We start from the raw sequence: 20,242 nt of genomic DNA, 5'->3' as shown, positions 1-20,242 counted from the left end.
ATGCGGTTGGAAATGCCAGTTATGCCAACTGCCGTGGAAGGATTCCAGCATATGGGGCAGTGTAGGGGGAGGGGGATGATACCAAAAAGTCTCAAATACTCTTGGTAAGGTCAGGGTTGATGTAACAGTGCAGCTCTGCATGGCTGTGGGTAACCTGGGTGTGCTTTGGGTTTCCAGCTGTAGAGTCTTTAAATGCTATTGGAAGGGTGGTGCAAGAAGGTGCTTCAGGAGGGCATTGGTTCCTCGATGTTCTCTGCAAGCCCCTTCCAGCTGACGCTTTATCAGTTAACTGCTTCAAATACCCCCTTGTTCCACAGTACAGTAAAGTCATTGTGAAAAACAGAGCATGATCACAGGACCCATGACTGTTTTCCTCTGGAAACTCATGTCTTGGCTCTGTTTCAGTAGTTGGTAATTACGTAAGTGCCCGAGGGCTTATCTGCCTGCAACACTCACGTGAATGTTTTGTGCAGTCCAAAGTCATCCTTGAAAAGACACAATTCCACATTCCTGTTCTTTTAGCAGTAAGTATGATGTGTCCAGTAGTTTGTGTAGTAACACCTGGAGTCTTACTTCCTGTTGAGAGGCCTTATCCTAAGTGGATGTTAAAACTCCCTTAAAACTCAGTGCCTCCTCCTTGAAGAACCTGTTCTGAGGTAACAGAATAGTTGAACACTTTCTCATTTCAAGCTGAAGGGACTCCTGGTCTGGGTGACAATTAAAGTATTGTCTTTGTAATAAGTGAACAGTTCATAAGGATATTATGTGTTACAACATTCAAAGTCATAGGTAACAATGATGGTGTTTGGGGTTCACCAAAGCATGGTTACATAATTACTGCAGTTGGATGACATTTAGTCACACTGATGATGGAGTAATTGAGAATTACTGGCACTTAAAAGTAATTACTAGGCAGACATAAAAAGGAAAGGTGTAGAATGTGTGCATTACTGCTGCTTTCATTGGGGATGTGACAGGTAACAGCTGCTGGTGATCCAGTCACCAAGCAAGCAAACAGGATGTGTGTGCTGAGACTGCTTCCCTTTGGTGATTATCCAGTTGTGTTTGTCTTGGAACTTTTGATTTGATTATGCTGGACATCTTGGATCATCTGAGATGTCTAGAGAATTACATTAGGAGGCAAGTGGTCTGTTGGTGAAAAGTAGTGGAAAATACTGAATAAGGAAGACTTCCAACTGGAAGACTGTAACCTATTGGGTGTAAGACTTTGTATAGAAATATTTCCAGCAATTACTGTACATAATGCAATACCTGTTAAGCTCTGAGCCAGCTTTTCTGCCTTGTGTACTACCTGCTGTACAGGTGAAGTAGGTTGTGTAACTTACAATGTTTCCCTCCTCTGCTGGAGTGCAAGGAATGTCAGTTTGAAGCTGGTGTGAGTGCTGTGTACTTCAGCTCCAGCGACACGAGATCCTAAGATAAGCTCAGCCTTCATTTTGTGAAATTTTTTGGCTCTTTAACAACATGCCATGAAGTGAAGCAGGGAAAATGAGAAAGACTTGCAGGGAAAAATCTTCTGTGTTCCTTGCTGTTTTCAGGCTGTAATATTTATGTCCTAGAGGATCTCTTTCAAGCTTTCTGATTCCAAACTCCCATGTGGGCCAAAAGCAACATTGTATATGGCTTGAGGAAAGGCCTTTCTGACTAACTTGAAGTGACCTGAGGCTGCTCAACATGTGGATTAATGGGTTTGACAGTAGTAAATCAGTTCTAACAAGTACTGAGGCAGAAATTTGTTTGGCAGAGAGTTTGAATGAAATACGGTATCTGGCACTAACGCTGTGCATTTTGTGGCAAATGATGTACCTGAGATGATGAAAAAGCTCCCTGCTTTCTTTGGTTTTGTGCTGGTTCATCTTTATGCAATTTAGCTGTAACTGTGTGGAGTTTTACTTAAGTCAAAGTTGTTTTCTTGGTGAGTGAGCCTACAAAAGTGAAAAGATTCTAATTTAGATGAGATCTGTGCGTTTTGTCATGCACTGTATGTTTAATAGCTGCTGCATGGCGCCCATACTCTAGGGATTATTTTGTTTCCATCTGCATAAACTTATTACCAAGTTTTAAGATACCTTGGAGGAACATCCTTCATATTGTTTTCAGATCCTTCTTGTAGTAATCTTGAACTTCTCATGAAGAACCAGTGACAAGCTTGAGGTGAAATAAACTGATCTGTACTTCTTCATAGGTAGCACAGCTATTTATCAGAGCAGTAACAAATTAGGGTTGAAGAATACTTGGATGTCTTTGGGAAATGTATTTTAGTGGTGAAAATAGGGGCTGTGTGTTACTGCACAAGGAAGAGAAAAGATCTGTTTGTTTCATTGTACTCAGCTCTGGTGAGGCCACGCCTTGAGTATTGTGTCCAGGTTTGGGTGCCTTAATACCCCTCAATGTGGAGGTGCTGGAGCCAGTGCAGAGGAGGGCAAGGAACTGGTGAAGGGCCTGGAGAATAAATCTTACGAAGAGCAACTGAAGGAGCTGGGGATGGGTAGTCTGGAGAAGGAGGCTGAGGAGAGACTTCATTGCTGTCTACAACTACCTGAAAGAACATTGTAGGGAGGTTGGTGCTGGTCTCTTCTCACAGGTAAATAGGGATAGAACAAGAGGGAACAGCCTCAAACTGCAATTGGGTAAGTTTAGACTGGACATTGTTCCCAGCAAGGCAAGAGTGGTCAGGCCTTGGAATGTGCTGCCCAGGGAGGTGGTAGAGTCCCCAAGCCTGGATGTTTTTCAAGGTGGTTTGGCTATGGTGCTTGGGGCTGTGGTTTAGGGGTGCCCCTTGTAGGGTAGGGTTCTGGGTTGGACTTGGTGATCCTGAGGGTCTTTTCCAACCTGACTGTTTCTGTGATTTCTCAGGAACAAAGCTTACAAGAAATGCGTTTCTGGAGGGAAGTGACACGTAACGTGGTAAGGTTGGCTATCGCACTGGAGTTGATAGTTGAGCTGAGTGCTAGACATGAGAGTATAAACCAGTCAGAAACAGGACTTGAACTCATCTTTCTTTTCCAGTTCAGCAGGGAACATGTAGCAGTGCATGAGATATTTATCAGGGTTGCTCTTTTCATTTGGAATTATTTCCGTGGGCTTCTTGTGTATGTGTGGTTGGTTTGTTCTGTTGCTGGTTTGGTTGCTTTGTTTGGTCTTTTTTTTTTTTTGCTTGTTTCATTTGGGCTTTTGTTTATTGTCTTTTTAACAAGGTTTTCCTTGAGCTTTCACATTTACTCTTCTGAATTTGGCAATGGAAATCAATGACATGAAATTGCTGTGCGACTCTTGAAGCGTTATTCAGGGAACGAGGCAAACGCAGTCAGGAGTTAACAGATTGGATCTCATCTGTATGTAAGAAGCCAAACTGGGGCACACTGAGTATCCTGATTGCCTTGAGTCTCCAGAAGAAGCTGAGTCATTCCATTGGAACTTGGAATTCCAGAATAGCTATCACATAAACCAGACTAAGTCAAACTAGAAATCCTCCAACTCAGGCTCCTACCTACATTGTGGAGCTGCTACTTAAGCGTCTTTCCTTTGAGACTCTCTGACCACCCTCTTGTGTACAACCCGAGTAGGCTGCATGCTATCTATGCAGTCTGCTTCCAAGCCATGCTACAGAAACATCTTTACATTTTTCTGCTCTGCTTGCTCAGTTTTCCTGTTCTTGTGTCCCACCCGTGCACAAAATGAGAAGACTTTTACCTCAAGTGGAGAGACCAAGAAGCTTTGAACTGGTTTGTGCTCAGCAGGTTCTGTTTCACTGGCAATCAGTCGGTGAGTAGTGTGAGAGTTGTGCCGAGGATGTGTTCATGGTGCAGCTCGCTTGGTGTGTCCTGCTGCGAGGTGAAATCCTTATGTGTGTTTGCCAAATGTGCCAGCTTGCAGAACCTCTTACTGAGGCTTTGATTGTGCAATGTCCTTAACCTTTCTATTTTTACCCCTTGCGTCTGAAGTCTGGCCAAGTCGCAGGACCACCTGCTGGGCCGGGTGGAGCTGGCCATTCAGGGCAGAAGGAAGAAACTTGGCAAATGAGATTCTGGCAGCTCTGGAGTATTTCTGTTCTCTTGTCCTCTTCCTCACTGGCCAGAGCATCTCAGGGTGGTGCTTACTGGCTTCCTGAATGCCTTTGGGGTGCTTTGCCTGGTGTCCTTGGGAAATTTTATTTCAACCCCCATCCTTTCTTCTGTGTTTTTTTTCAAGTTATTTTGTATCTTAGTCATTTGATTTCTTCCCTCTTTTAGGTTTATGCATTAGGCTCCTTGATTTTAGCAAGGATGCTGGGGTGGGTTGAAATTGCCCCCGAACTAATCTGGAGAAAACTGCCCCCCAAAATTCAATTGCCAGCCCAGCTCAGTTTGGGATGGAAGCAAATGAAGCTCTCTTGACAAGCAAACTACAGTCTAGAAATATGAAATGCAATGAATATGTACAAAATATACAACAGATGTACAATATTATATACATACAATTTATAAACAACACAGAAGCTCCTCAGAACCCCCCTGGATGGATCCAGAGGAACCATTCACTTCCTCCCCCACTCCCTCCCTCCTTCCTGTTACCTCACACAGTACTCAAAACTGAGATACCCTGGCAAGAGAAAGCTGCAAGCAGAAGTGTGGTGGGTTGGAATTTCCCCCCCCAGCATTAACTGTGTCAGACCAGCTCAGGTGGAAGCAAATGAAGTTGTATTTACAAGCAAAACTACAGTCTACATTGGAATGCAATGAGCATGCACAAAATATCCAGGAGTTACAATATTTACAGGCATTTGTAATTGATAAACAGCACAAGGACCTCCCTGGGCAAAGACCAGGGGAAGCTACTAGCTTCTCCTTTTCTGCCCACCCAGACCCCCCTGTACAAAAGGGAGAAAGGAGCAGAGAAACTTGCTGTTAGACTTAACCAAAACAATGCAGCCAAGGTCAAGCAGGAGCAAGTTAGTATTTCTCCCGAGCAAAGAAGTGAGAATTGTTTTGGTACGACCAACTTGTGGTAGATATCGTTCCAGTGGGATTGGTTACAACTGTCTTTATTTTCCTTTTTACACTCTGTGGTGATTTATTTACATTTTGCTGCTTTTCTGCTCAAGATCTGTGAAAAAATTTTAAAGGCATAGCCTAAAACTACCACAAGAAGTGACAGAAGAAGACAAGAGAGAACTGTTTATGCCTCTGCTCTATATCCCATTAGCAAGCCAACGAATTCTATAGACCCTAGCATTATTTGTCTTTTACATCCAAGCGTAATTTATTTCCAGTCGTTGCAGTCAGGAACCAGGCTAAAGCTCCCCCTTCAAACTGTAACAGATGCCCATCCCCTGAGGAAGAAAATAGCTTCTAAGCATGAATATGTGAGCAATATATGATAGACATGCATTGGTATTTAGGGGCTCTTAGAGCTAGACAGGGTTTCATGTGCTTAACGCTTTCGGATGGATTTATGCTTTTCCAGTTTCCCTGTGAATGCTCATCCTGCAGCAATGACTTCCAAGGTTCACCTGTTTGCCACATGGAGGACAATTTTGGTTTTTTGAGGTCACCATCTGCTAACTCTCTGACCTTACTTTGGCTGACAGGCAGTGCTTGGTATTTTAACTTGTTGTTCTGGTTGATGGTGCTGTTGTCGACGTGAAGGTTGGAAAACCTTTACGCTGTGGTGAAATCTTACTGCAATTTGGAGTGGTCAGCTGTGGTTTTAAATAAAACCTTCCTTGCTATTGCACAGCAAATCGTTTCTCAATTTAGTAAACATGTCAAATGTGATGTAAAGCTTTGGAATGTGATTTAAAACAGCTTTTGTATTTCATAAATGCAAGGCTTGTGTTACTTCGTGTTCTTTTTTCCTTGGCTACAATTGCCTGCTTGTCTAAGTCAGGGTTTGCCTGGCTCTCTGGGCAGGTCAGTTATCCTCCAATATTTTGCTTCTGGTCTCTTCTAACATACTTACTTGACAACAGTGATTATTGACTTCTCTTAGAACTTTCAAATCTGTCAGTATCTATTTTTTATGTTTCCTGAAAGGATGTATCTAACTATGCTGTCAGTGCTGCCAGTTCTGGAAGAGCCCTTCATGGTTTTCATAATGGTATACCTGGGGATTTTCATAGAATTCTTTTGGTTGGCAAAGACCTCTATGGTCATTGGGTCCAGGTGTCCACCTAACACCACCATGGCCATTAAACCACATCCAGACTTGTATGAAACTGGCCTGAGAGGAGAACATGCAGCTTTGGAAATACCCTAAAACCACTGGTGCTCCCCTGCAAAACCCCAGGGTTTCTCAGAAGCGCCCTGCTAGCTGCCTCCTACAAAGGAGTACCCATCTAGTACCTGACTAGATGATCTCCAGCAGTCCCTTCCAATTCCACCATGCTGGGATTCTGAGATTTTTACTTCAGCAATGACTGTGCTGATGGCACTGAAAGGTGGACATAACTTTCAAGTGCCTTAGATAGACCAAAGTACCTCCAGTGCACAGTAAATACAGAGTAGAAGAAAAGGAGGAGGGAGCCAGGCAGATAGAAGTGCTGAGGAAGGTCAGGGTTTTAGAAGTGGTAGAGGTGGTGTTTATGCTGTGTTTACATCTGAGCCCCTGTACAGAGTTATGGACTAGGTTTCCAAGTACATCTTTAGCATACAGATCAGCGGTTGATACCTTCCTGTAGCTCTCGGTCTCAACTGAGAAGCTTGGCCTGCTTTTACTCAGTATGGGTGGTAGCTGTCTGTGTACATCAGGTGGAGCTGAAGAGCTGTGTTGCTTCTTGGTCACAGACAGGGTAGTTATTCCTTGCATCAAATTTATCCTAGCTAGCTTTTTTTTCTTCTATTCTCTTACAGAAAGAGAACAAAATTCTGTTAGAATGAGATCCCCCATTGACAGTAGATGTTCTGTCAGCAGAAGACCTTTTTGTTCCAGAATAGTTTGCCTGAATAGTTCTCCATGTATTAAGACCCCTTACAGATGCAGTTTAGGCTAGAATAAGAGTACCTCCAGTGAGTATTTGAGAACTAGGCCAAATTCAGTAGTTTGCTGACCCAGTTCTTTTCCTCCTCCTGTGCCTACTGTCTAGGCCCTTGTCCAGGAAATCAACCCAAATTCCTACCCTTCCTACTCTTGAGAGTGTGAATGCTTATCAACTTGAACATGTTTCCTTCCTGTTCTTAGTATTTCTTAAAGAAACCAAGAGCCTTCCATGATGCCTAGGAGTTCTTTCTGCAGTCAGAAAGTGCAGACACTGCCTGCTCAGCTCACTGAGTTTTGTGTTCAGGTGCTGTAGGAGTGCGTATTAGACCTATGAAAGGCCCTTTGATACAAACCAACCTTGACCAGGTTGCCCCAGCACCTCTGGGAAAAGAATGCCTTACAAGTTCAGGTGGCCTGTTTGGTTGGTTTGCCCAGGCCTTTGGTGTTATGTTGTAATTTCCCTCTAACACTTTAAAGACTAGCTCTGATCTTCAGGGTTGCAAAATGGAGGATTCCCTCCTTTGTGTTTCATTCTTGTTTATGGCAAAGAGGAGCTACCCCTTTGTGTATATAAAAATCATGTGTGTGGAAGTCAAACCAAGAATTTGTTGTTAGTGTAATGGAAAGCTTAGCAGCCTGACTCAAGAATCATTAGTCTAGGTTTAATACTTAAAATCCAGAAGAGTATGGTGTGGGGGAAAATGTCACCACAGGCAGCTAAAATTGTAATGTGTGGACTTCTGGGGTTTGGCCCTTTCTGCAGTTACTTTTGGGCTTCTGTTGCTGCTCTGGGTCTTTAAATCAGCAGCTTTGGACTTCTGGAGAGGATAATGTTGGGTTGTCAGCCTTGGGGGTTGTTTCTGGGGACGAATGTGATGTTGTCTATGTCTTCTTCCTCCTCCTAGAATCCCTGTAGGGTGCTTTGTACGTTCGTTAACATTCTTTTCCACTTTGTTTCTTTCTTCATTGGTCTTCAGCTCCTGTTTATGTCTGAATTCACTATGTACATACTTCATGTATATATGTATGGATAAAGCCAAATTTATCCATCTCCACATCTTACATATATTTTAAGTGACCATTAGTGAGTTATTTATGGCCATGAGGTCTCTTGAGGCAAGCCTGTGTCCTGTATCTTTTCCCATGCCTGCACTTCTCTGTACCACATCCTGCCCCAACTTCTGTGGGGTTCTGTTGTCATACTAGGCTGGTGTTGTAAATACCCCTTTCTATGGAGGATAACTGGGGGCAGTATCACACCATGGTAAAGAAAAGTGAAATAAATTAGCTATAGATATCAAATCCATTAGGGAAGCTACTGTTGCAGCTGAACTGAGCAAAAGATGGGTCAGGAAAGGTTAAGATGGAGCAAGCCTGACAAGCCTCAGTCTGGAGGCCTTGCAGCTTAGTGACAGAGCTTATGGTCTGCTGCTAGCCTTGGGAGTGCTGTATATGAGGGCTGCATGGTTATGATTTCCCCATGGTTTGATGTCTGCAAATCACTGTCCAGCACTTGCAAATCCAGGAAGGATGTTACAAACCCTCTTAGGACTCGGCCTTCTGAGCATGAGCAAGTAGAGAACCAGGGAGGCATTTTTTCTTTCTGTTTTCTCCTGCCTTGTAGGCCTGAGGGTAAGCAGTAGTGCTTCATTGTGAGATGCAGCCATCATTACCTTGTGTAAGTGCTTCACAGAAGCCTTCTGCTTGTTTTTGAGTTTTATAGTTACTGTAAATGCTGCATTCTGTGATGAAGGTAACCTGAGTGTCGAACTCAAACTTCTCCTTACATGAAATTAGAGTTTTATTTCTGCTTTCCAGTGAGGTATTTTTATAACTATGTCTATCTCCCTTGAGGAATTTTTGTACTTAATCTCCTGTTGTCTCTATCTTTTGTTTGTGAGTCATCTGCTGTAAATAGTTTGACATAGCAATTTGAACTTTATGTTCCTTTAATGATGCTGATGTCATTCATCCAACGTTGCAGCCAGTCCTTGTTGTACTAAACAAGCAGTGTAGCTCTGTTATCAAAGAGTGGATCACAACCACATACTTCAAAGAAGGGACAGTATATTTTTCAGTGAAAGCATATAGAAGTGCATTATTATTTCTATCATTTAACCAATTCCACTGTGACTGGGGAGTGTGTTTGGAGTTGGAGGAGAAATGAATCCCACACCACCACCCACTCACCCCCTGCCTATATGGTTATCTGAATGCATCAGTAAGTGATACTAAATCATGCAAAACATCTAATGTGTGTATTCCCAAGATGCTTCCTGGTTACTGGAAAATAAACTTGGAGCACATTTAGGGTCTTAAACTGTTTCAGAGTTAATTTTATGCTAACACAGCTGTGCTGATTTAGTTTGCAGGCCTAGCTAAAACCTCTGCAGGGAACACACCTACCAGCAAAACAAGTGTTGTGCCAAGATGGTAAACCAAACAGCAGCAAGATGACTTTTTGTGTGAGTGTCTTTGTCTAGGTCTTGTAGATTTCTTGAGTTTAAGCTGCATGCCATCGTAAAGGGTTTGCATGTATATGGCTGGTAATTTTGCTGCTTAGAATTGAAGTAGTAACCTCGAAGTACTGTAAGTAGACTTGGTAGATCTCTGTAGTTACAGGACAGTGGAAAGTCAAAGATTAACATTTGTACTTTCGAGTTCCATCAGCGATGTGTTTTGGTATCACTGTGCTTGGTGTTGCATCAGAATTGGAGGCAACTTCACACAATGTTACCGTGGTACTAAGTGATTGAGGAAGCAAAGTTCACTCCAGCTTACTGCTTCATCCTCAACAGTGATTGGCTTTATAAAAACCATTGTTCTCTAGCTATTGCATTAAGGAAGTTAAGATACTAGTTAATGAACAGCTTTACCTGGTCTTTTCTAGAACTTCAGCTATTTGACCCAGTCTGAGGGACATAAGTAACCAGACTGCATCTAACAGCAGGTTGGTCTTTTTTGCTTGAGTTTTGGTAGTTAAGAAAGCATTTGAGAAAGATGCTGTAGCAGTTCTTTGCTCTTGGACTGATTCCATGCTCTGAGCATGGATGTTGGTTATTCCTCCACTGTTCTTGTGACACCTTTGCCTCACAGCAGTAACAAAGTGTTGAGTTGTCTTAACTTGCGGCAAAACAACGTGGTTTTTCAGGAGGAGAATGTGTGCCATGTGGAGCCCCTCTCCTGTGAGGACAGGCTGAGAGAGTTGGGGTTGTTCAGTCTGGAGAAGAGAAGGCTCCAGGGAGACCTAATTGTGGCCTTCCAGTATCTCAAAGGGGCTTCAAGAAAGCTGGGGAGGGACTTACTCTGTCAGGTAGTGATAGGACTAGGGAGCATGGACTCAAGCTAGAAGAGGGGAGATTGAGATTGGATGTTAGGAAGAAGTTGTTCCCCATGAGGGTGGTAAGACACTGGCACAGGTTGCCCAGGGAGGTGGTGAAAGCCTCATCCCTGGAGGTTCTTAAGGCCAGGCTGGATGTGGCTGTGAGCAACCTGCTGTAGTGTGAGGTGTCCCTGGCCATGGCAGGGGGTTTGGAACTGGCTGATCCTTGAGGTCCCTTCCAACCCTGACAGTTCTGTGATTTCCAACCAAAGAAATGCCATTGCTGAGCCTAAGGAAGGGAGCACATTTTCTTTGTTCTTATTTTTGGCAAATACACAAAATGCACTCACCAAACCTGTGAACCACAAAATAAACCAGAGTAAGAGAACAACTTCATGAATAAAGCTTATCCAAGATCATCAGCAAGAACTGGGAAGAGCCTGATCAGCCTTTTGCAACTGAGCTTCTGAGATCCTGACTGCTGTGTTACAATCAGTAATCTTGGTGAGGTTTGTGGTTTGCTGTGACAGGTGTGGTCTGCAGCTGGTCAACAGGTTGTAATTATGGCTGTCCTATGTTGGACCAACCCTTTAATTGTCATATAACTGTCAGTCCTTAACAGATTAGGAGAAGACTGCATATAGAATACATAAATTAGTGTTGTCCATGCCACTTCTTGGACAGTGCATTGAGCCAGTTCAGTTTGCTGGTTCATTAACAATTACATCTCTTTCTCCCCCTGGGATAACTTTTTTCCACAGTACCACCTGGAATGGATTGTGACAAACATTAGAGTGCCTCTGAGGGGTGCAGCCGTGAGAAGTGGGGCTGTTTGATGCCCACCCATGGCCCCACTTGGCACCAGCCAACCCTTAAATTTGCATAGTGATGGCATATGAGTAGAGACATCTGAGCAAGCACTGAAGCAATCCTAGTAAGAAACACTGAAGGCAACTGCATCAAATGCTTTCCTGCATGAAGTTTGCAGCCTGAAGTGTGTGTACTCCTCTTTGTTTCAAAAGCCAGGTGGGAATGTGTTTGTACACTTGCTCCAGGCTCAGAAACATTTTTCTGAATTGTAAAAGATCTCAGCTCAGTTTCTAGAGATTATCCTTCTTAAGAGGAGAGGAAGATACCTGCCAGGATATGGGAATGTTTGCTTTCTGAATTCACACAGAATCACCAAGGTTGGAAGAGACCTCAAAGATCATCAAGTCCAACCTGTCACCACAGACCCCGTGACTAAACCATGGCACCAAGTGCCACATCCAATCCCCTCTTGAACCTCCAGGGATGGTGACTCCACCACCTCCCTGGGCAGCACGTTCCAACGGGGAACGACTCTCTCAGTGAAGAACTTTCTCCTCACCTCCAGCCTAAACTTCCCCTGGCGCAGCAGTCTCCCCTGAGACCACAACTTGCTGTTGTTGATCTTGGTGCTGTGTACATTGTGGGGCAAAGGTTCTCTGTGTAGCAGGGTTAAGTGAATGTAGCTTCAGTTTGGTAGTCTAGCTCTGGATTTTAGTGTCTGCTCCAAAGACTTGGCCCGAGCCGACCTCATGAGGTTTAACAAGACCAAGTGCAAGGTCCTGCATCTGGGTCGGGGCAATCCCAGGCACTGATACAGGCTGGGCAGGGACTGGCTGGAGAGCAGCCCTGAAGAAAAGGACCTGGGGGTGCTGGTGGAGGAGAAGCTCAACAGGAGCCAGCAGTGAGCACTTGCAGCCCAGAAAGCCAAGCAGAGCCTGGGCTGCATCAAGAGAAGTGTGGCCAGCAGGGACAGGGAGGTGACTCTTCCCCTCCACTCCACTTGGAGAGACCACAGCTGGAGCACTGTGTCCAGTTCTGGAGCCTCTGTTACAGGAAAGATCTGGAGGTGCTGGAAGCTGTCCAGAGAAGGGCCATGAGGATGAGCAGAGGACTGGAGCTGCTCTGCTATGGAGACAGCCTGAGGGAGTTGGGATTGTTCAGTCTGGAGAGGAGAAGACTCCGAGCAGTCCTTCTTGCAGCCTTCCAGTATCTGAAGGGGGCTTCAAGAAAGCTGGGGAGGGACTTTTGAGGGTGTCAGGGAGTGATAGGACTGGGGGGAATGGAACAAAACTAGAAATGGGTAGATTCAGGTTGGGTGTTAGGAAGAAGTTCTTCCCCATGAGGGTGGTGAGAGACTGGCACAGGTTGCCCAGGGAGGCCAGGTTGGATGTGGCTCTGAGCAACCTCATCTAGTGTGAGGTGTCCATGGGGGGAGGTTGGAACTGGCTGATCCCTGAGGTCCCTTCCAACCCTGACAATTCTGTGATTCTCTGACTTTGCTTTCTTAATCTTTGTCCAACAGTTCTGTGAGTTGAATATCCTTGAGGCAGTAGTTAAAATTCTGTATTTGAATTTTTCACTGGAGAGGAAAGTAATGTCTAATTTCAGTCTTTCACTTTTGGACAGTCTGTGATACAAAGTGTTACTAACAGGAACCAACTGCATCTTTTTGTTGTTGGCAACCGTGAAGTTGGTGTGAATTAGTAACATGCCATAGAAATAAACTCATCAACGGGCAGGAAGGTGGAGTGTTTCTCACTCAGAGAAACGGAGCCAGTTAGTGAAAATTTAACCAGAAGCAAGTTTTCCAGGTCTGGGCTGTGGGGTTTCGTGGAATGTGATGTGAAAGGAGCTCTAAACCTCTGGTCCTCATTTTGTACTGCGCTGGTGACAAATCTCCTGGTTTGGGTTTATGGAAGAGTAAAAGTAATTTCCAGCGGTTACCCAGTCCGTCACAAGCAGACAATGTGCCCTGGGGGTGGGCCCACCTCTGACACGAAGCTCAGCCCAGTTACCAAACTGGGGTCCAATTTGCGGTACAAATTGGACAAATGTTGTAACAATGTAATGGGATCCTCTGAAATGGAAGCGTTTCCTTACTGAAGGCTGCTGCTGGCTCCTTCCCTTTCTTTGGATCCAAATGCATCAGAATGTGCTTGATTGTTTGTCCCTGCAGCCTGCTGTGAAATAGCTTAGGCTGAAGCGTCCAGTGACACTTTACAAGTTACAAAGACAGCTTTTTGGCCACTGACCCTCTGCGGGGGTCTAATCTTTGTTTTGTAGATGCCTCTTTATCTGGGGAAATTGCATCGAAGAGAAGAGCTGCTGGATTGCTTCCTCATTGTTAAAGTTGACCTCCAAAGAATTTTTACAGCCTGATTCATACTTTTCCTGCAGGGTACACTGAGCAAACAAGGTTCTCTCTGGTTTCCCCCCTTCCTTTGTTCACACATACCCTCATTTGGGTGGCTTGGGTGTGGTTTGGTGGGTTTTGTCGGTTTGTGGGGTATTTTTTTAACTGTGGTTTTAGAGACTATTCAGAATGTCACTGTAGGTGCTTGCCTCCTTAGTTGAAAAAAAGGCTTAATCACTGAAAGATTGCTTAAAAAGGATAAAGTTCCTCTTTTTCGAGTCACACAAGTTCCACTCTTAAATCTCTCAGTACTCTTGGTTCGGTAGCTCTCAGGCTGTGGCCGGGGCAATTCCCAGATCGATTTAAAACGCTCTTCTGCCTTGCTCTGTGCTGTTGTGGGTTAAGGGTGGGCAGGTGGGAGTCACCTGTCCCCGAAGGGGGTCACCGGACCCCAGGTGGGAGGTAGCAGATTGGGTTTATCTCCCCCCTCTCCTGCCTCTGTTTAAGGGGGGGTGGAGGCAGGCGGAGTTCCGCTCTGGCTCTCTCGCTCCCAGCCTCGGCCTCAGGAGCGGTCAGGCCTGCCGCCCCCACGGCCAGGCCTACCTCCTCATCTGGGGCAATCCGTGGTCATCCATGATTGGGTTGTATGTGTAGCTGTGTATCTATCCTCCCTTATTTTCCCTATACATTTCTTTCTTCCTTAATACCTGCTATTTCTCATTAAAAAGCATCTTTTGATCTTCCAAGGCCATGTAAGTTGTTTTGTCTACCCTTTTTCTTTCCCCTGTGGGGGAGGAGGGAAAGGGAAGGGGGGGAAATCGAAAACCCTCCCTGGGAGGTTTTGCCCTGAAGCCTTAAATGACTTACTCTGCCCTACTGAGACCACACCTGCAATACTGCGTCCAATTTTGGCCTCCTCAGTTCAAGAACATGAATGTGTCCAGAGAAGGGCAAGGAGGCTGGTGAGAGGCCTTGAGCACAGCCCTGTGAGGAGAGGCTGAGGGAGCTGGGGTTGTTTAGCCTGGAGAAGAGGAGGCTCAGGGGTGACCTCATTGCTCTCTACAACTACCTGAAAGGTGGTTGTAGCCAGGAAGGGGTTGGTCTCTTTTCTCTAGCATCTAGCACCAGAACAAGAGGACACAGTCTCAAGCTGTGCCAGGGGAAGTTTAGGCTTGAGGTAGGGAGAAAGTTCTTCACTGAGAGAGTCATTCACCATTGGAATGTGCTGCCCAGGGAGGTGGTGGAGTCACCGTCCCTGGAGGTGTTCAAGAGGGGATTGGATGTGGCACTTGGTGCCATGGTCTAGTCATGAGGTCTGTGGTGACAGGTTGGACCCGGTGATCCTCGAGGTCTCTTCCAACCTTAGTGATACTGTGAAGAGAGACAGAGACCTGCTGGAGAGCATCCAGCAGAGAGCCATGAGGATGCTTAGGGGACTTGAGCATCTCCCCTGTGAAGAGAGACTGAGAGCCCTGGGGCTGTTTGGTCTGGAGAAGAGAAGGCTGGGAGGGATCTGATCAATGCCTATCAATATCTGAGGGCTGGGTGTCAAGTGGAGGAGGCCAAGGTCTTTTTGGTGGTGCACAGTAATAAGGACCAATGGATATAAACTTGAACATAGAAGGTTTCAGCTCACATGAGGAGAAACTTCTTTGGTGTGAGGGTGCCAGAGCCCTGGAGCAGGCTGCCCAGAGAGGTTGTGGAGTCTCCTCTGGACACATTCAAAACTCACCTGGATGTGATCCTGCTTTAGCACAGGGGTTGGACTTGATCTCTGGTGGTCCCTTCTAACCTCTAATGTTCTGTGGTTCTGTGATGTGCTTAATGATAAAAGGCAGCAAAAGACTGGGTGCCCCATATAGTTAATAACATGGGTTAGCTAGGCCACATACATGGGTGACATTCAACAGCAGTCTTAACTGATGTGACATGGCACTTGCTGCAAGTCTGGCTTCCTCTTTCCCTTACCCAGACTATGCCTGCCATGAGTTCCCCAATAAATGGACAGGGGGGCCACGTAGGCAGAGAAAGAAGACTTTGTCAACTACTCTTTCCTTCTTATCTTGAGGAATGAAGCCATGTACTAAATATGTTGTAATGTTGACTACTGTGATACTGTACACAGAATCAGCCTAACACCTCCTGACAACTAAACCATCGCCCCAAGTGCCACGTCCCATCCTTTTTTGAACACTTACAGGGTTGGTGACTCCACCACCTCCCTGGGCAGCACATTCCAATGGCCAATTACTCTTTCTGGGAAGAACTTCCCCTGCACAGCTTAAGACTGTGTTCTCTTGTTCTGGTGCTGGTTGCCTGGGAGAAGAGACCAACCCCCACCTGGCTGCAACCTCCCTTCAGGTAGTTGCGGATAGCAAGAAGGTCTCCCCTGAGCCTCCTCTTCTCCAGGCTGAACAACCCCAGCTCCCTCAGCCTCTCCTCACAGGGCTGTGCTGCAGTCCCCTCCCCATGGACATGTTCAGGTCTCTTAATGTCCTTAAATTGAGGAGCCCAGAACTGGACACAGAACTCAAGGTGTGGCGTAACCAGTGCTGAGTACAGGGCACAATGACTTCCCTGCTCTTGCTGGCCACACTGTTTCTGATGCAGGCTAGGATGTGTGGCCGTTTGACGCTGTGCCTTTAAGGAAGGGGCACACTGGCTAAATGTTTGTAAAATATTTTGGTATTCTAAACGAATTTCATTGGTAGGATTGTGGGAGGAGAGATTGGACCCAGGGGAGTTGGGAACTTTCTCTCAGTCTTCCTTCCTTTGCTGTCCCTCTCGGCTGGATCTGCTTCTGAGATTCTGGCCAACTAAGATAAGATACTAACTCCCTGTGCAAGGCCTTTCTTCCTTTCCTGCCCTGTTAACCGTCCACATCTCTTTTCTACCTCTTTTGGGGGGGGAAGGGAGGTAGGGGGGTGAAGGGGGCACAGGGGGAAGCCCCCTCTGTGGGGGGTCTGGTTTCTGGTTGAGTTCATTTGCTGTATATTCCTGTATATATTGTAAAATACCTGTATTTGTTGTGTTACATAGAATCTGTTTCCTTGTGAAATATAATCTCATTTCTCCGACTGGGTTTAGCCGTGGTTTCTTTCTCAGTGGGGGAGGGAAAGCAGAGCCTTTCCTTTCAAACCACCACAGATGCCACCTGGGCACACTGGTGGCTCATGAAGTTTAGGGCAGAAAGCAGGTATGCCTTGTGTATATCAAGAGTGAAGCTTTTATTTAGGATTCATTTTTGCTTAAGCAGCATATCAGCTAATTCTGTCAACATGAAAAGTTACATTCTAGTTGCTAGCACTTCTCTTGCTCTGCCCCATTTGACAGTGGGGAGCAGTAGCATTCAGCACAGTAGCTGGATGCCAAAGCATGCCCAGGTTACTCTAAAGGATACCCAGCTGTATTAGAGGTACCCTGTGCAGAGCCTCTTATCTACTGTATGACTGCAGTGACCTGCTGAAACGGTATTAGAATAGAACAGAATAGACCAGCTTGGAAGAGACCTTCAAGATCATCGTGTCCAACCTATCATCCAACACCACCTAATCAACTAAACCATGCAACCAGCTGATTCTCTTCAGAAAGACCACGAGTGTCTGTCTGCTGCCTGGAACTGGCCCGGCTTCTTCTTGGGGTGGGCTTGACTTCTGAACTGTATGGAGTGAGCAAATGGGAGTGGTCATCACTTAGCCCATCATAGGTTGTGTGGTGGCAGCAGCATATTAAGTCAGCTGCATTTTGTGTTTATAGGCTCTGTTTAGGAGTACAGTAGTATTAAACTGCCAAGTACTTCCAAAAGCAGACTTAGTCTTTGGAAGTTTTCTATATTAGAAACAAAGAAAAAAACCCCAAACCAACTCTCCCTCAAAAGCCCCAAACACAATAAAACCAAACCCCTCACGACCCACCACCACAAAGCAAAAAACCCAGCAAAAACAAAACACAAAAAGCCACCGACCAACAAACCAAACTCTGTCGGTGCTTTTCTCAGCTGATTTGAAACACAGCAGTAACTCAGTTGATTGATACAGATGCTGCTACTGTGCTTATGTGTGTAGTCATTAGATAGATTTGAAGTTATGTGGCAACTTCTGCTTTAAATGGAAGTGAATTTTAATGAGAGCAAATTTTAATGAAAGCTTTCCTTTTGTTGCATGCTGCAGAAAAAAGTTAACAGTTTTAATCTCACTGAAGCATTAAAAAGAAGAGTCTCTTGCAAGAGCTCAGGTGTTCAGCAGCTTTGCATTTTCTAGTTCATGCTTTAATGAACTGTCTGGTCTTAGAGAGAGAACGGGCCAGTAAGTCTCTGCACAAGGTTTCAGCCGTGGTTTTCTGGCTAGATGCTGCTGACCATACTTTGTGCTTTCTGAGGAGAAGGTTGATTGTAATTGTTCAAATCCTTCACTGAACTGTGGAGTCATAGAAACCTTGCCATGCGAATTAAAGACCATCTGTGCCTTTGCTGTTTGTATCAGCTTGCTTTCTTTAGCTTGTGAACAAATAGTTCTGGCTATTAGCACCTTCTGCTGCAGCTCCACGTTGCATTCAGGCACAGGTTTTTGGCTTTGAGCACTGAAAAGCAGTAGTTTTTGTACTGTCTTTGGGCTCCCTTACCTTTACATGCTTAGTAAAGACAAGCATATTTAGCATGAAAAGGATCCTGCATGAAGGAGGACAACATGGTAACACCTTGTTTCATTGAGCAATCCCTCTGTGATTTCCAGAAACAGCAACAAGGTCTATTTCTGCAGAGCTCTGAAGTTCAGCTCTGCTGCTGAATGCAAATCTTGCTCGCTGGAAGCCAAGCAGACCTTTCCTTTTTAACCTCTGTGATCGCTTGGCAGCTCGTGCTGCTGAAGTACATCTTGGGGGGCCTGATTTTAGAAGTCTCTTGGCATTCTTGTATAAGAATTTGCAATTCTCTTGTGGTGAAGCCTGTTGAGCTGGTTGTTAGTGTGTCTCTTTAAGCGGGAACCTTGCAATGGCAGGGAGGTGATGCAGGGACATGCTGTGGTAATTCTGTTGCTTAAAGTTGGTAAAAAGAACAGCTGGTAAAACTTGCTGGTTTGCAAACTGAAGGGTCTATGAAACAAACAATGGCTGTTTCAAGTGCCTGTTTGCTATGGTGTGGAATGTCAGGTAGGGCTGTGTGCATGCCTGACTGTTGTTTACAAACAGCTGCTCTGCTTACTTGCAACTTTAGTTTTAGAATCACAGAATTACCAAGTCTGGAATAGAGCTCTGAGATCATCGAGCCCAGCCTATGACCTAACACCACCACATCAACCAGACCATGGCACTGAGTGCACATCCAATCTTGCCTTAAACATCTCCAGGGACAGCAACTCCACCACCTCCCTGGGCAGTCCATTCCAATGTCTGATTCCCTTTTCCATCAGGAGATGCTTCCTAACCTAAACCTCCTGTGGCACAGCTTTGGGCCATGCTCTCTTGTCACAAATTGCCTGGGAGGAGAGCCTGACCTTGAAGTGAGGGGCCCACAACTGCTCTGTCTTCAAATTGGTGTAGTGAACTATACTGAAATCACTTTTTTTATTTGGTGCCTTAATTTGCAAGGCAGCTTAGAAGTTTCATTTCCAACTAACTCTTGTAGGATGCTTTCTTTGCCTTTCCTCCCTAGGTTTTGCTGAGCGGCAGTGTGACAATGACTTTGTGTTTCTTGCATAAAAGTAGAATTGTGAATTGACTGCTTGAAATACAAAACAAACCCAGAAAACAACAAAACAACAACAAACCCCCCCACCCAAACCAACCAAACAAAACCCCATCCAAAACCACCCCCCCCCCAAAATAAAGTTGAGGGGTGGTCGGGAAGGGTGGCGGAGGGCCGGGGAGGGTGGCAGCATGCAGGGGCAACATTTCACTTGTTCTCTGACTTTTGAAATATTTCTTCCTGGTCTTCAAATCCACTTGTTCAGCTTTTTCCTTGGGCTTCCTGTTAAACCTTCCCTTAATTTTCATGGTCTTAATAGTCCTGTAGCTCTTGTGTTTACCAAGTAAACAGCTGTGGCTATTTTGGATGCTGCTTCTCAGATGGAGGTTGCTGACCCTGTAGTGGAGTTAGGAAAAAGGTGGCCATGCCATCTGCTCTGCTGCTATGCTGTGAACTTCCCTTGCCTGGGTGATCAAAGCAGTGTGCCATCCTGAACTCAAGACACCTGAGGTATCATTTAGTGCTGCAGAGCCTGTTACCTTCTCATTAGCAGCTTGCTCTTCTGCAGATTGCCAGGCAGCCAAGTGAATACAGGACTACCAAGTGCTGCAGCAAAATTAACTATAGCACATTTGTCAGGGCTGAGAATTACCTTGCAGTGATGATATGTAAATGAATGGCTCCTTGAAGGGAAGGAGTGCGTTGTTTTATTGGTGTTTTGGAGGTGACATTGTGTTACAAGACTGCCAATATAAATCTTCTACCTTTGTGTTTTTAATTTGCCTTCCTACATTATGATGAAGTTCAGCATCTTTTATTGGGCACTAAAATTTCAATCTAATGATGCACCCTGGCAAGTTAAAACTTGTTAGATGGGTTATCTTAATGTTATGTGTTAGTCACATCTGACTACTTAGACACTTCAGTAATGGAATGACACCAAGTGATTAGTGCAGAACTGATAGATTCTTATTCAAAGCCATTCAGAAGCCTCAGCTGAGTGCTAATTCATTCTGATGGTTTCTGGCACTCTTGATTGCAAAATGCTCTGGCTGTTGCGCCTTCCAAGGCTACCAGACTCGAACAGGTACCTCTTCAC

General features: G+C 45.2%; 1 protein-coding gene across 3 annotated transcripts in view; it reads left to right on the top strand.

Annotated features, from left to right (window-relative positions):
* ADIPOR2 (adiponectin receptor 2) overlaps positions 1-20,242 on the top strand; it is a 67,955-nt gene that overhangs the window by 8,761 nt on the left and 38,952 nt on the right. The window contains exon 1 of one of the 3 annotated variants that reach the window (XM_054167967.1): positions 638-656. The exons of the other annotated variants lie outside the window; for them this stretch is intronic. The gene's annotated coding sequence lies outside the window, so the exon portion shown is untranslated. Of the gene's footprint in view, positions 1-637; positions 657-20,242 lie in introns of those variants that run through there. 3 annotated transcript variants of the gene reach the window in all.

This window comes from Dryobates pubescens, chromosome 15, assembly GCF_014839835.1.
Source record: "Dryobates pubescens isolate bDryPub1 chromosome 15, bDryPub1.pri, whole genome shotgun sequence".
In the NCBI taxonomy this organism is placed as follows: Eukaryota; Metazoa; Chordata; class Aves; order Piciformes; family Picidae; genus Dryobates; species Dryobates pubescens.
Note: the sequence above shows the minus strand (reverse complement) of the source record. Positions and strands in the feature narration are given on the sequence as shown.